The sequence below is a fragment of the Rhinoderma darwinii genome, chromosome 1 (assembly GCF_050947455.1).
Source record: "Rhinoderma darwinii isolate aRhiDar2 chromosome 1, aRhiDar2.hap1, whole genome shotgun sequence".
Lineage (NCBI taxonomy): Eukaryota > Metazoa > Chordata > Amphibia > Anura > Rhinodermatidae > Rhinoderma > Rhinoderma darwinii.
The window spans coordinates 172,575,913-172,590,088 of NC_134687.1; positions in this window are offsets into that span (position 1 = coordinate 172,575,913).

Consider the following 14,176-nt stretch of genomic DNA (forward strand, 5'->3'; position numbering starts at 1 on the left):
TCGGGACAAAGCCATTTTTTGATTTTTGATTTTCGTTTTTCACTCCCTGCATTCCAAGAGACATAACTTTTTTATTTTTCCATCAATAGAGCGGTGTGAGGGCTTATTATTTGCAGAAGGAGTTGTAGTTTATTTTGGTATCATTTATAGTTCCATATAATGTACTGGAAAACGGGCTGATGTTGGAAAAAACTGCAATTCCTCAATTGTTTTTTGGTTTAGTTTTTCACCGTGCACTAAAAATGACAACTTTTCTTTATTCTGCGGCTCAATATGATTACGGTGATACCAAATTGATATATTTTTTTTTATATTTTACTACTTTTATTGATAAAATACTTTTTGTTTAAAAAAAAAAATGTTGTGTCGCCACATTCTGAGAGCTGTACCTTTTTTTATTTTTTCACTGATTGATCCGTGTGGGGCTTATTTTTTGTGGGACTAGCTGTAGTTTTTATTGGTACCATTTTTTGGTACGTAGAACTTTTTGATCACTTTTTATAAAAAAAATGTTGAGAGCTCATGGGCCAAAAAACAGCGATTTTGGCGGCTTACAATTTTTTTTACGGTGTTCCCTGTGCGCATTAAATAATGCTATATTGTAATAGTTCAGACTTTTATGGATGCAGCAATACCAATTTTGTTTACTCTTTTTATTTTTACATTACTTTAGGGGGAAAATGGGAAAAGGTTTTTTGTTTTTTTATTTTTGATATTTTTTTATTTTTTTTCACTACTAAAAACTTTGTTTCCACTTTTTTTTTTACACACTTTATTAGCCCCCCTAGGGGACTTGAACCAGTGATCGTTAGATTGCTGATATAATATACTGCAATACGTTATCGTCATTTTTACACAGGCAGGGCTTAGCAGAGGCAGAGTGAAGGCAGGGCTTAGCAGAGGCAGAGTGAAGGCAACCCTGGGGACCTTCATTAGGTCCCTGGGCTGCCATAACAACTGTTGTCACCCCCCGATCTTACTTTGGGGGGTGATAAGCTGTCAGAGGGCGCCACCCCCTCTTTTCAATGCCACAGATGCTGCGGTCGCGATTGACTGCAGTATTAGAGGAGTTAAAGAGCCAAGAATAGCACAATCGTTGCTCCTGGCTGTTAGTCCCGGGTGTCTGCTGTAAAATACAGCTGACACCCGCAGCATACGAAGCGCGCTCAGCGCGTGAGCGCACTCCAAATATCACTCCCCACACCCGGACATAATAGCACGTCTCGATGCGCAAAGGGGTTAAAGAAACCGCATAGTCTATATTTGTTTAAATATTTAAATGGGCACTAACTTTCAAACAACTTATACTAATCTAATAGTATACCTCATATAGAACAACTTACTATTACAATTTAGGGGTTTTATCCATGGAAATTTTGTGTGAAGTTACTGCCACTAGGTGTCTTCCTTACTGTAATCTGGTGTCCACCCCCTGTTGTCAAGCAAAATCCATCCCTCTTCACAGGGCAAAATTAACGGACTGCAGAAGGTAGGGTTGTGTTTCTTCACTGCCTGCCCATAGACATATATAGAGAGGGGAGAGGGAGCGGGAGGAGTGAGCAGATTGCATATACACCGCATTCAAAATTATTATGCAAATGTTATTTTTCGCTGACTTTCCTAAATAGTCGATGCAAATGACAGTCAGTATAATCTTCAAGCCATCAACCGTTGGAGTATAATGCAAATTTTATTGAACAAATCTCCTAATGATAGCAAGTTTTTTTTAGAAGTAAAAAACTCAAAATGCACTGTTTCAAATTATTATGCACAACAGAGATCAAAACATTTTAAGGGTTGTAAAGAGAACTAAAATGGTAATTTGTTGAATTTGCAGTATCAGGAGGTCATGTTTACAGAAATCAAAAGCTCTTTGAATAAAAAAAAAAAATAGCAGGCCAAGTTACATGTTAACATAGGACCCCTTCTTTGATATCACCTTCACAATTCTTGCATCCATTGAATTTGTGAGTATTTGGACAGTTTCTGCTTGAATATCTTTGCAGGATGTCAGAATAGCCTCCCAGAGCTTCTGTTTTGATGTGAACTGCCTCTCACCCTCATAGATATTTTGCTTGAGGATGCTCCAAAGGTTCTCAATAGGGTTGAGACAGGGGAACATGGGGGCCACACCATGATTTTCTCTCCTTTCATGCCCATAGCAGCCAATGACACAGAGGTATTCTTTGCAGCATGAGATGGTGCATTGTCATGCATGAAGATAATTTTGCTACGGAAGGCACGGTTCTTCTTTTTGTACCACGGAAGAAAGTGGTCAGTCATAAACTCTACATACTACCGTTCAAAAGTTTGGGGTCACCCAGACAATTTTGTGTTTTCCATGAAAACTCACACTTATGTTTATCAAATGAGTTGAAAAATGACTAGAAAATATAGTCAAGACATTGACAAGGTTAAAAATAATGATTTTTATTTTGAAATAATAATTTTCTCCTTCAAACTTTGCTTTCGTCAAAGAATGCTCCATTTGCAGCAATTACAGCATTGCAGACCTTTGGCATTCTAGCTGTTAATTTGCTGAGGTAATCGGGAGAAATTTCACCCCATGCTTCCAGAAGCCCCTCCTACAAGTTGGATTGGCTTGATGGGCACTTCTTGCATACCATACGGTCAAGCTGCTCCCACAAAAGCTCTATGGGGTTGAGATCTGGTGACTGCGCTGGCCACTCCATTACAGATAGAATGCCAGCTGCCTGCTTCTACCTTGTACAAATCTCCCACGTTACCAGCACCAAAGCAACCCCAGACCATCACATTACCTCCACCATGTTTGACAGATGGCGTCAGGCACTCTTCCAGCATCTTTTCAGTTGTTCTGCGTCTCACAAATGTTCTTCTGTGTGATCCAAACACCTCAAACTTCGATTCATCTGTCCATAACACTTTTTTCCAATATTGCTCTGTCCAATGTCTGTGTGCTTTTGCCCATATTAATCTTTTCCTTTTATTAGCCAGTCTCAGATATTGCTTTTTCTTTGCCACTCTGTCCTGAAGGCCAGCATCCCGGAGTCGCCTCTTCACTGTAGACGTTGACACTGGCGTTTTTCGGGTACTATTTAATGAAGCTGCCAGTTGAGGACCTGTGAGGCGTCTATTTCTCAAACTAGAGACTCTAATGTACTTGTCTTGTTGCTCAGTTGTGCAGCGAGGCCTCCCACTTCTCTTTCTACTCTGGTTAGAGCCTGTTTGTGCTGTCCTCTGAAGGGAGTAGTACACACCGTTGTAGGAAATCTTCAGTTTCTTGGCAATTTCTCCCATGGAATACCTTCATTTCTAAGAACAAGAATAGACTGTCGAATTTCAACATGAAAGCTCTCTTTTTCTAGCCATTTTGAGAGTTTAATCAAACCCACAAATGTAATGCTCCAGATTCTCAACTTTCTCAAAGGAAGGTCAGTTTTATAGCTCCTCTAAACAGCAAAACTGCTTACAGCGGTGCTAACATAATTGCACAAGGGTTTTCAAGTGTTTTCTAATCATCCATTAGCCTTCTAACACTGTTAGCAAACACAATGTACTATTAGAACACTGGAGTGATGGTTGCTGGAAATGGGCCTCTATACACCTATGTAGATATTGCATTAAAAACCAGATGTTTGGAGGTAGAATAGTCATTTAGCACATTAACAATGCATAGAGTGTATTTCTGATTAATTTAATGTTATCTTCATTGAAAAAAAACTGTGCTTTTCTTTCAAAAATAAGGACATTTCTAAGTGACCCTAAACTTTTGAACAGTAGTGTATATATATATATATATATATATATATATATATATATATATATATAAATATACATATATATATAATAGTTAGAGATCGGAGACGAGGATTCTCCCCTTCTACATGTGTATAGGAGACATGAGAGCTGTTAGACTCTGCCCACTGGCTTTGAGGCTACTGAGAACTAGAGAGAGAGTCTGCGGAGGTGAAAACTGCAAAATAATGTAGAATACAAGTCATATAATAGCTAGCTATAGTGTTATTCCTCATGTGCACACATATGACAGCTTATTCTGAAAATCTCCTGAAAAGTTAGGTACGCCTTAAAACTATATACTAATACATAATATTTTTTTCTAATATGGTTTCATTTTCTGATTATATATTTTTATTCTATTGTTTAAGATTATAAGGGAAGCCATCTTGCCTGCGCTGCTGTTCTACTCTGTGAACAGCAGTTCAGAGATTTTCTTTACAGCAGCCACATGGACATAAGAATCTTCAATAAGAAAACTACCTATTGACTTCTATGGGAGAGTGTTGTGAGTGTACTCTATTACCTGCACAGAGGTCACCTATTGTCAATGGTGGGATTCTGTGTTATCTGCCTCCAACTTTATATTAGAGGAGTTACCCTTTACAAAACAAAAAGTTTCAGTCTGATTTATTTTAAAAGCTATAATGACCTGAACTTTTAAAAAACAAACCAAAAAAAAAAAACATTACACCAAAGAAATTATATTTTATATGTTTAATGTAAAATCTTAACTTAAACAATAGTTAATTTTTTGACAATACATTCCCTTTTAGGTCTTGTTCACACAGTGCAGATTTGCTACAGATTTTGCATGCATATTTTTAAAAAACAAAACCAGAATTGGATCCAAGAGAGCAGACCTATAAAGCCTTCCTTTATATATTTCTTCTGTTTGGGTTCCGTTCCTAGTTTTGACTTAAAAATACAAGCACAATCTGCAGCAAATCTGCAGTGTGAGAACAAGGCCAAATAGATCCAAATTTCCCCATTTTAGGCAGGGTAAAACATTTTTTTTTTTTACAATAGCACGGATCTTTTTGACAAATTGTGCAATAAATATCTGGAGATCCCTGAGAAGTGGCATTTTATCAGAAAGTATATTTATAATTTATGAATTCTTTGATTGTGTTACATTTTAGTGAGAAAAAGCCAGAAAACTGACCGCAGTGAACTGCATTAATCTTTTATTCTGAGTTGAGAACCAATCAAGCCTTTAAGAAGAGTTGCATAACATCAATAGCATTTCTTGCAATGTACGTAATGTGGTCCATCTTTGGCGTGGTTTACATGAAATCTAAGGTGGTATTGATATGTTTAAGTCTACCTTGGCACCCTAAAGCAATACATATTTCATGGACCTTATGATTTACTGCTTTACATTCTGGAAACTATCTAGAGCCAGGAGATATCTAAGAAATGTCTAAAATTTGTGCGATTTTGAAATATAAACAATTCATTATTATTCGAATGAATTTAAGCAGAACAGCCAATCCAATTAAGAAAAAATAAATAATTGAAAATAATAGTAATATCATTTCAAGTTCATACTGCAAGCATGATCATAAAGTAAAGAACTTTTCAGATATACTTATGTTATGAATTTCTATTCTTAGATCATTTTCTTTTATAAAAATTTTAAATTAAATGTTTCTTGGTATTTTTCTTAGGCTTTGTTCACATCTGCGTCAGAAGCTCTGTTCGAAGTCTCTGTTGCGGATTCCTTTAAATTTGATTAAAAAAATAGCACTACATGCAGCACTATATTTCCCAAGAAAACGACAGACTGATGTGAACAGAGCCTTAGGCCTCATGCACACGACCGTAGTGTTTTTCTGGTCCGCAAATTCCAGGACCGTGTTCCGTGAAATGTCCTCCGCAGTTCATCCGTATGTAATCCGCAGTTCATCCGTATGCAATCCGCAAAACGCGGATAAAAAAAAAAAAAAGCCTAGGTAAAACAGGATGACGACAGAACTCATTCCCGGTCGTCGCCTAGCAACACTTCCGCAAATCCGCAAACTGCGGTTGACACACTGAGGTGTACCCGCATTTTCCACGGGCCCATTGACTTCTATGGGCATGTCCGCATCGAATTTGCGGGCCGTAATAAGACATGTCCTGAGTTTCTGCGGCACGGATTTGCGGACATGCGGAGACCCGTGAAAACACGGATAGTGTGTATGGGCCCATAGAAATGAATGGGTCCGCAATTCTCCCGTGGATTTGCGGGGGAATTGCGGACGCAAAAACACGTTCGTGTGCATGGGGCCTTAGGAGATGTCTCACTACAGACAAGAGGGCAAATCACTAGGAGGTACCATCATTGACCAATTGTTGGGTGTCTGATTGCTGTGACGCTCAGAAGTGGCATCAGTGCTAGGAAAGGGCTATGACACTTGGGGTATGTGCACACACAAACTCAAAAAACGTCTGAAGATACGGAGCTTTTTTCAAGGGAAATCAGCTCCTGATTTACAGCCATTTTTTAAGCCACTAGCGATTTTTGCTGCGTTTTTCACAGCCGTTTTTGGAGCTGTTTTCTATAGAGGCAATGAAAAACGGCTCCAAAAACGTCCCAAGAAGTGACATGCACTTCTTTTTCACAGGCATCTTTCTAAGTTTTCGAAAAACTAAGCGTAAAAGAATGCCCCGTCGGAACGCCGTTTTCCCATTGAAATCAATGGGCAGATGTTTTGAGGCGCTCTGCTTCCAATTTTTCGCCCGTTTACAGCCCGAAAAACGGCTGAAAATAGGCCGTTTGAACATACCCTTAGGGTATGTTCACACGCAATGTTTTCTGGCGTATTTTGGGGCATTTACGCCTCGAAAAACGACTAAAAAAATGGAAGATGAATGCCTACAAACATCTGCCCATTGAAATCAATGGGAAAAACAGCATTTAGTTCATACGGCATGTCTTTATACGCCGCTGTTTTAAAAAACGGAGCGTAAAAAGACGCTCCGCAAAAAGAAGTGCATGTCACTTCTTGAGGCGTTTTTTGGAGCTGATTTTCCATTGAACACTATGAAAAACGCCTCAAAAAATGCCTCAAAGAAGCCTGAAAAGGGCATGACCAGACGTGGCGGAATTGCTCTGGAATTCTGCTGCGGACAGTCCGCTGCGGAAATCCGCAGCGTACACGTTTCTCCATTGCTTTCCACATCTTTTTAGTTAGGTTCGTTTACACGTTGCGGAAAACTCCGCTGCGGACCATAGGCTGCGGTGCGGAATTTGGTGTCCACAGCATACACTGGCTGTTGCGGACGTGTAGCGGACTTGTTGCGGACTCATTGCGGAATTTCTCCATTGACTTCAATGGAGAGTCAAAATTCCGCAATGAAGTACGCAGATGTTATGTGTGCTGCGTAGCGTATTTGTTTTACGAACATGACATTTCTTCATTCTGGCTGGACCTATGTATTTCTAGGTCTACAGCCAGACTGAGACCCCATGCACACTAACGTAAAAATGCCCGGAATCATGGGCCTTTATTACGGCACGGGCAGGCCCATAGAAGTCAATGGGGCTCCCGTAATTACGGGTGACTACGTGTGTGCACCCGTAAATACGGGAGCGTTGCTAGGCGACGTCAGGAGATAGTCACTGTCCAGGGTGCTGAAAGAGTTAAACAATCATCAGTAACTGTTTCAGCACCCTGGACAGTGACTTACAATCACAATATACATCAACCTGTAAAAAAAATAGAAGTTCCTACTTACCGAGAACTCCCTGCTTCTTCCTCCAGTCCGGCCTTCCGGGATGACGTTTCAGTCCAAGTGACGGCTGCAGCTAATCACAGGCTGCAGCGGTCACATGGACTGCCGCGTCATCCAGGGAGGTCGGGCTGGATGTTGAAAGAGGGACGCGTCACAAAGACAACGGCCGGGTAAGTATGAATTTCTTTTACTTTTACTAGGGAAAGGGCTGTCCCTTCTCTCTATCCTGCAGTGATAGAGAGAAGGGAAGCACTCTTCACCTGAATACGCAACGGCTAGTCCGCATCAATTTAATGCTAATTTTAGGCAGAGCCGCAACAGAATCTGCAACGCAGATTATGTGCGGCATTCATGCGAACAGTGGCGGTCTGGTCATGCCCAAAGGATCTTCAAAAGAAGCTCCAAATTAAAAGCAGCTTCATTATCAGCTTCAAAAACGCCTGAAAATCAGAGGCTGTTTTCTTTGAAGTCCAGGTGTCGCGTCCATAATGCGGGTACAAAAAAAGCCCCCAAATTACGCTTGTGCGAAAACAGCCTAAGAAATTGTTTTATGGCACATTCACATGTGGTGGAATTGCTGTCGAATTCCGCTGTGGACAGTCCGCAGTGGAATTTTGCAGCAGCCGTTTTTTACATTTGTTTCTATACATTTTCAGGAAACTTAGTTCAGACGTTGCAGAAAATAACTGTGCGGAAATCAGGCTGCGGTGCAGAATTTTCCCTCCGCAGCATGCTCATTACATTGCGGAGAAGAAGCGGAATTTCACTGCGTATTTCAGCCTTTGCAATGCAAAAACTGAAATCTGTGGCAAGTCCGCTGTGATATCTGCAACGTCTGAATTACCTGTCAAATATGCAAATGTTGGTGCAGATTCGTTGCGTAATTGCCCCAAATCTGCACCAACATTTGCAGAGGAAGAATTCTGCCACGTGTTAACGTGCCCTAAAACTCTACTTCAAAATGCATTTTTACAATTTTTTAATTGTTTTTTCTTCATGCATTTTATTTGACACTAGAATACATGGATGTCACAAACTAAGACTGTCTATTTAAGAGTATGTTCAGACGTCTGTTACATGAGGATCTTGCTGCAGATTTCTCCTTTTTACTGCAAAATTTGAAATATGTGGCAAAAATCTGTGAGAGATCCTCAATATACAGTATAGGGCATTGTCAAAACTGCAGCATGTCCTAAAATACGTGCTAATTTTTTATGCGTGTAAATTGAGTTTTGTTGTTGTTTTCATACTGTATGTATTTTAGTTTCATTATCTATTTAAAAAAGTTGTAATACAATATATGAGTGTGGATACACCAAGTGGTGGATGTCAAAATAATTCCAGCCATACAATGTTTGCACTCTTGTAAATTCCCATGCAGCCATATTTTCATCATGGTATAAAATGCATCAGTCTGTTTTAGTTAAATGAATCTGTTTCCTGTTGACCTACAGATGTAGCCATCTTTATCTTGACTCTTAACCCATTAAATACACAGTGGCAAGAAACTTTAACTTGACTATTCCAATGGCTTTTCAATGGCTTTTGTTGTGTGATATAACGCTGCAGCAAGTTATCAGAGTCAAGATAAATTTGGCTACATCTGTAGTATTTGATGTCTCATGAGGCATATACAATATGATAGTAAATGTTAATGTTACATGATAAATGTATTGAAGATCAAAGATTTTAAAATGGGAAACTGTTGAGGTAAACACACATGAATGCACATTAAATATGAGAGGAAGAAACATCCCATATTTAATAATGCTGTCTAAGGGCATGCCCAGACGTGGCAGATTTCTTCCGCAACTGTCCGCATCAATGGCGCACAGAATCTGCGTTGCAGATTCTGTAGCGGATCTTCCCAAAATGGGCATTAAATTGATGCGGACTAGCCGCTGCGTATTGAGGTGAAAGTACTTCCCTTCTCTCTATCAGTGCGGGATAGAGAGAAGGAACAGCACTTTCCCTAGTGAAAGTAAAAGAATTTCATACTTACCGGCCGTTGTCTTGGTGACGCGTGCCTCTTTCGGCATCCAGCCCGACCTCCCTGGATGACGCGGCAGTCCATGTGACCGCTGCAGCCTGTGATTGGCTGCAGCCGTCACTTAGACTGAAACGTCATCCTGGGAAACCGGACTGGAGGAAGAAGCAGGGAGTTCTCGGTAAGTATGAACTTCTATTTTTTTTACAGGTTGCTGTATATTGTGATTGTTAGTCACTGTCCAGGGTGCTGAAACAGTTACTGCCGATCGCTTAACTCTTTCAGCACCCTGGACAGTGACTATTTACTGATGTCGCCTAGCAACGCTCCCGTAATTACGGGTGCACATACGTAGTCACCCGTAATTATGGGTGCACACACGTAGTCACCCGTAATTATGGGTGCACACCACACGTAGTCACCCGTAATTATGGGAGCCCCATTGACTTCCTCAGTCTGGCTGTAGACCTAGAAATACACATAGGTCCAGCCAGAATGAAGAAATGTCATGTTAAAAAACCAATACGCTCCGCTGCACACATAACATCTACATTACATGTGCGGACTTCATTGTGGAATTTTGAATCTCCATTGAAGTCAATGGAGAAATTCTGCAATGAGTCCGCAATCAGTCCGCCACACGTCCGCAACAACCATTGTATGCTGCGGACACCAAATTCCGTACCACAGCCTATGCTCCGCAGCGGAATTGTCTGCAACGTGCAAACGAACCCTACTAAAAAGCTGTGGAAGGCAATGGAGAAACGGGTCCGCTGCGGATTTCCGCTGCGTAGTGTCCGCAGCGGAATTCCAGAGCAATTCCGCCACGTCTGGCCATGCCCTAATAGTTAGACAGCGCAAACTTAGACCAGGCGGTGAAATAATGCGCCAAATTTATCACAGTGGTGCACGCTGCATGATAATTTTTTCGCATTTGCATGACCTGTTCTACATTTTTCTCTTACTTATACCACTTTTGATTTGGCTTATTTTGGGTCAGAATTCTGTGCCCGTTTTTTTGGCTACCTACCTCATTTGAATACTCTCTGCATTACAGGACACCGCCATTACTTTTCCCTCGATCCTGTTTTAATAATGGATAAAATTAAAACTTAGAAATAGTTTATTTTTAACTTCTAAACAGCGCTGGATCCAACTTTTTTCTTCCATTCCTATACTTTGTACAGCTCTGATATTTTTTTTTCCAGCATCTCCTTTTGTACTTTCTAGACCCAGACACAGTAGTAAATCTGCCCCTTTGTGTATATGGTCTCCCCTAGAAGCAATATCACCATAATACATTGTCTGATGGAACTTGCCACATTTTAATTTTCCCCAAATACCTCCATATATAATTAGGGGTATACGGAGGTAAAGTTTGTTCCCACACACTTCTATGGGTGCCTTATTATGGCTCAACACAACCTGGTTGTACAGAGTGGTGATGTGGCCATGTACATATGGCCTGTATCTTATGCTCCACACATTTCTTATTTTATTATTTTTTACTACTTATAGAAGTGCTATATTTCTGGATAGTAGTTTCTCCCTTCACTAACATCAACATGATAAGCTAAATGTCCCATCATCTTGTCAGTACTTTGAAAACACAAATAAGTATGAAGGAAGCTGATCCTTCTAGCCTCATGTCATGTTCTGCAGAATCTTAGCTTCTATTCCATAAAGGACCATTAACCTTGATAGCAAATATCATCTCCATTATCTCATGTTAATATACAAATTTACTGGACAGGTTATTATAGCTCCATTATTATTTTCAGATGGAGAGTATTTCTCATGTTGGCATTCAATTGTCTGACTGATGTCATAAGACATGACTCCAACTCCCCATCATCTCGATCATTAAGCACACCATTGGCACATTATAATACCTTTCCAAGTTTATGACTTGGGCAATATTATTCCAGAAGGCTGATTTACATCCATTGTTTTTATATTCCTATCTTAGTGATTTGGGCATTAGCTTTGGCAAAATATCTCCCGTTCTCACTCAGATAACAGCAACCCTGGCCAGAATTAGTCACTAAGGATAACAAAAATAAGTCAATTTTATGTACTTGTCCAATTGCTTGTGTACACAGGAACATATCACGACTTTCCATGCAGCTTTTATTTATTTATTTAATATCAGAGGAAATAAAAGCCCTTCTACTAAAGTTAAACCACATTGCAGTGTTGTTGATAATCACATTTCACCAAAGAACCATAATATAAAAATTACTTGTGCTGGAAAATCAATATCAATGTTTTGATCAATTTTCCTGGCTAAAAGAATGATCCATCCTAAAAATAAGACCAAGGATTTTTTTGTTGAGATAAACAAGGGAAATTTTGCAGTAAATCTCAATGTTGCAATGACTTAATGCATGGAAAAAGAACTATATATGATGAAGGATGTGCTTTTACTATGCATAAGACCATATAGGGGATGAGTTGAACTACATATTCCATGTAAACTGAAGCGTCCTAAAGGGAATCAGGCAAAAGATTGAATTACATCCATTGACAATTTTTGGAAAAAATATTTCTAGTGAAATTATTTTTTTAATGTGCATAGGATAACACATTTTACAAGTCTACAAGTCATCACCAATGTTCATAGTCTTTTTTTTTTTTACTGTGGAGAATGTTAAAATGCCTATTTAAGAGTTCAGTGTAAACTTCGTCTATAGGTAGATTGTGGTATTTCCATTCGTCATAATTAATTTTATTCCATTAGGTTCCTTAATACATTGAAGTCTTCGAGTCCCCTGGTTTCAAAAAAGAAATTAAAACAAAGAAACAAACAAAAAAGAACTAACAAACTACAGGTTGTATATGGTTTTCTCCCTAAAGAACCGAAGTGCAATTGTGAATCTATGCTAGGTAATAACGGACCTAATAAGTGTTAGATATAAAAGGTTATAGATAGGAATGGAAGAGCTCCAATTTGGCCCTGTCCATTTACAGATCATACAAAGCAAACAGGTTTATCAATCCTGCAAAGTAGGTAATAAACAAAGCTCAGCACCTCAGGCGCCTAATGTTTAGGTTCTCCTGATATGTCTATTTTAGCAAATACTCGTATCCCACATGAAAAATAAATCTTGAGCACCTGCATTGCGCCGTTCCTCTGTTATTCCTTTATTCCTCATTCCTAATGGAAATGTATTAATAAATTGACAACTGGGTGTTACCATTCCCCTTGTCAATGGGGTATTTCCCTACATAGTCAGACACTGTCAGCACTGATTGGACATTGTCAGAGTGTGTAGGAACATAACGTATTGATAAGAGGAATGGTAACAGTAGTCCCTGCCTTCCAAAGCTGTTTTTTTTTTTATTGACATAACCGCATGAGGGCTTGTTTTTTGAGGGACAAGTTGTAGTTTTTAACAGCACCCTTTTTTGTACCATATAATGTACTGAAAAACGGTGTCCTTAAGTGGGAAAATAGAAAAAAAATGCGATTCCACAATTTATTTTTTCTTAATGACGTTCACCGTGTGGAAAAAAAAAATGACAAGTTAACTGTATTCTAAAGGTCAAAGGTAAATGATTTACTACTTTTACAAAGAAAAAACTATTTGTTAAAAAATTTTTGTCGTGACAAAAACGGAAAGCACCCTGAAGGAAAAGACTGAAGTGGGCATGAAGGGTATCAGGGTGATAGCACCCTGAACCCATTCATTTCAATGGGCCCATGCACACTTCAGTTATTTAAACGGATCTGTTGTTCCGTTCTGTCAAAAGTAGAGCATGTCCTACTTTGGTCAGTGATTCAGTGACCGTGTGGCCCATAGAAGTCAATGGGTTAGTCAAAAAAAACGGATGGCACACGGAAGGCTTCCGTGTGCCGTCCGTTTTTGATGGATCCGTTGCCATAGCAACGGCTGGGTGAGCCAAAGTTCACAGACTACAGTACACATTCATTCCTGAAGATGGATGTGGAGAGACTCATAGCATTGGTGCATGATCACACAGAACTGTGGGATACGCGGGCAGAATGCTACCATGGCCGCTATAAAAAGGACGCTGCATGGGAGGAACTTGCCAAGGAGCTTTTGACGCACAGATGGCAGCAGGGAACTAGTGCCCAGTGTCACAAAATAAGTAAATGCACACATTTCACTCCAAAAATCCAAAAAAACCAAAGCAAGCCAAGCAGAGTAATCTCAAACTGTTCTATGCTCTGAAAGCTACAGAAAACAGCACCAAAAACTACTTGTAACCTTTCTATGGGTGTTTCCTGGGACATGTGACAAGTTCAAATGAAGTTTACCTTCTGTTTTTTAAACGGAAAAACGGAAGCCAAACGGAAGCACAACGTCCGTGTAAAACGGAAACACGGAACGGAAACGGAGTGCACACGGAAATCACACGGAAACAAAAAGAGACACACAGATCCGTCAAAAACGGCCGATAAAACGGTGATGGAAGTGTGCATGAGGCCTAAAGGTATTCATCTAGTGGTGTAGTGAGCATGCGGACCAAAAATTTTTAAAGGAGGAAATAATGGGTATTATTTCAGCCACTATGGGTATATAATGTTTACTTCAAATTCTTCTTACATTTCCACATGAAATAGAGGAGACGTGATAAAAGGTTATACTGTTAGAAATATGCCAATATAATACATTTGTGTGGCATACAGAAGAGAAGTGAAGCCGTGTATTCATAATGAATGCATGT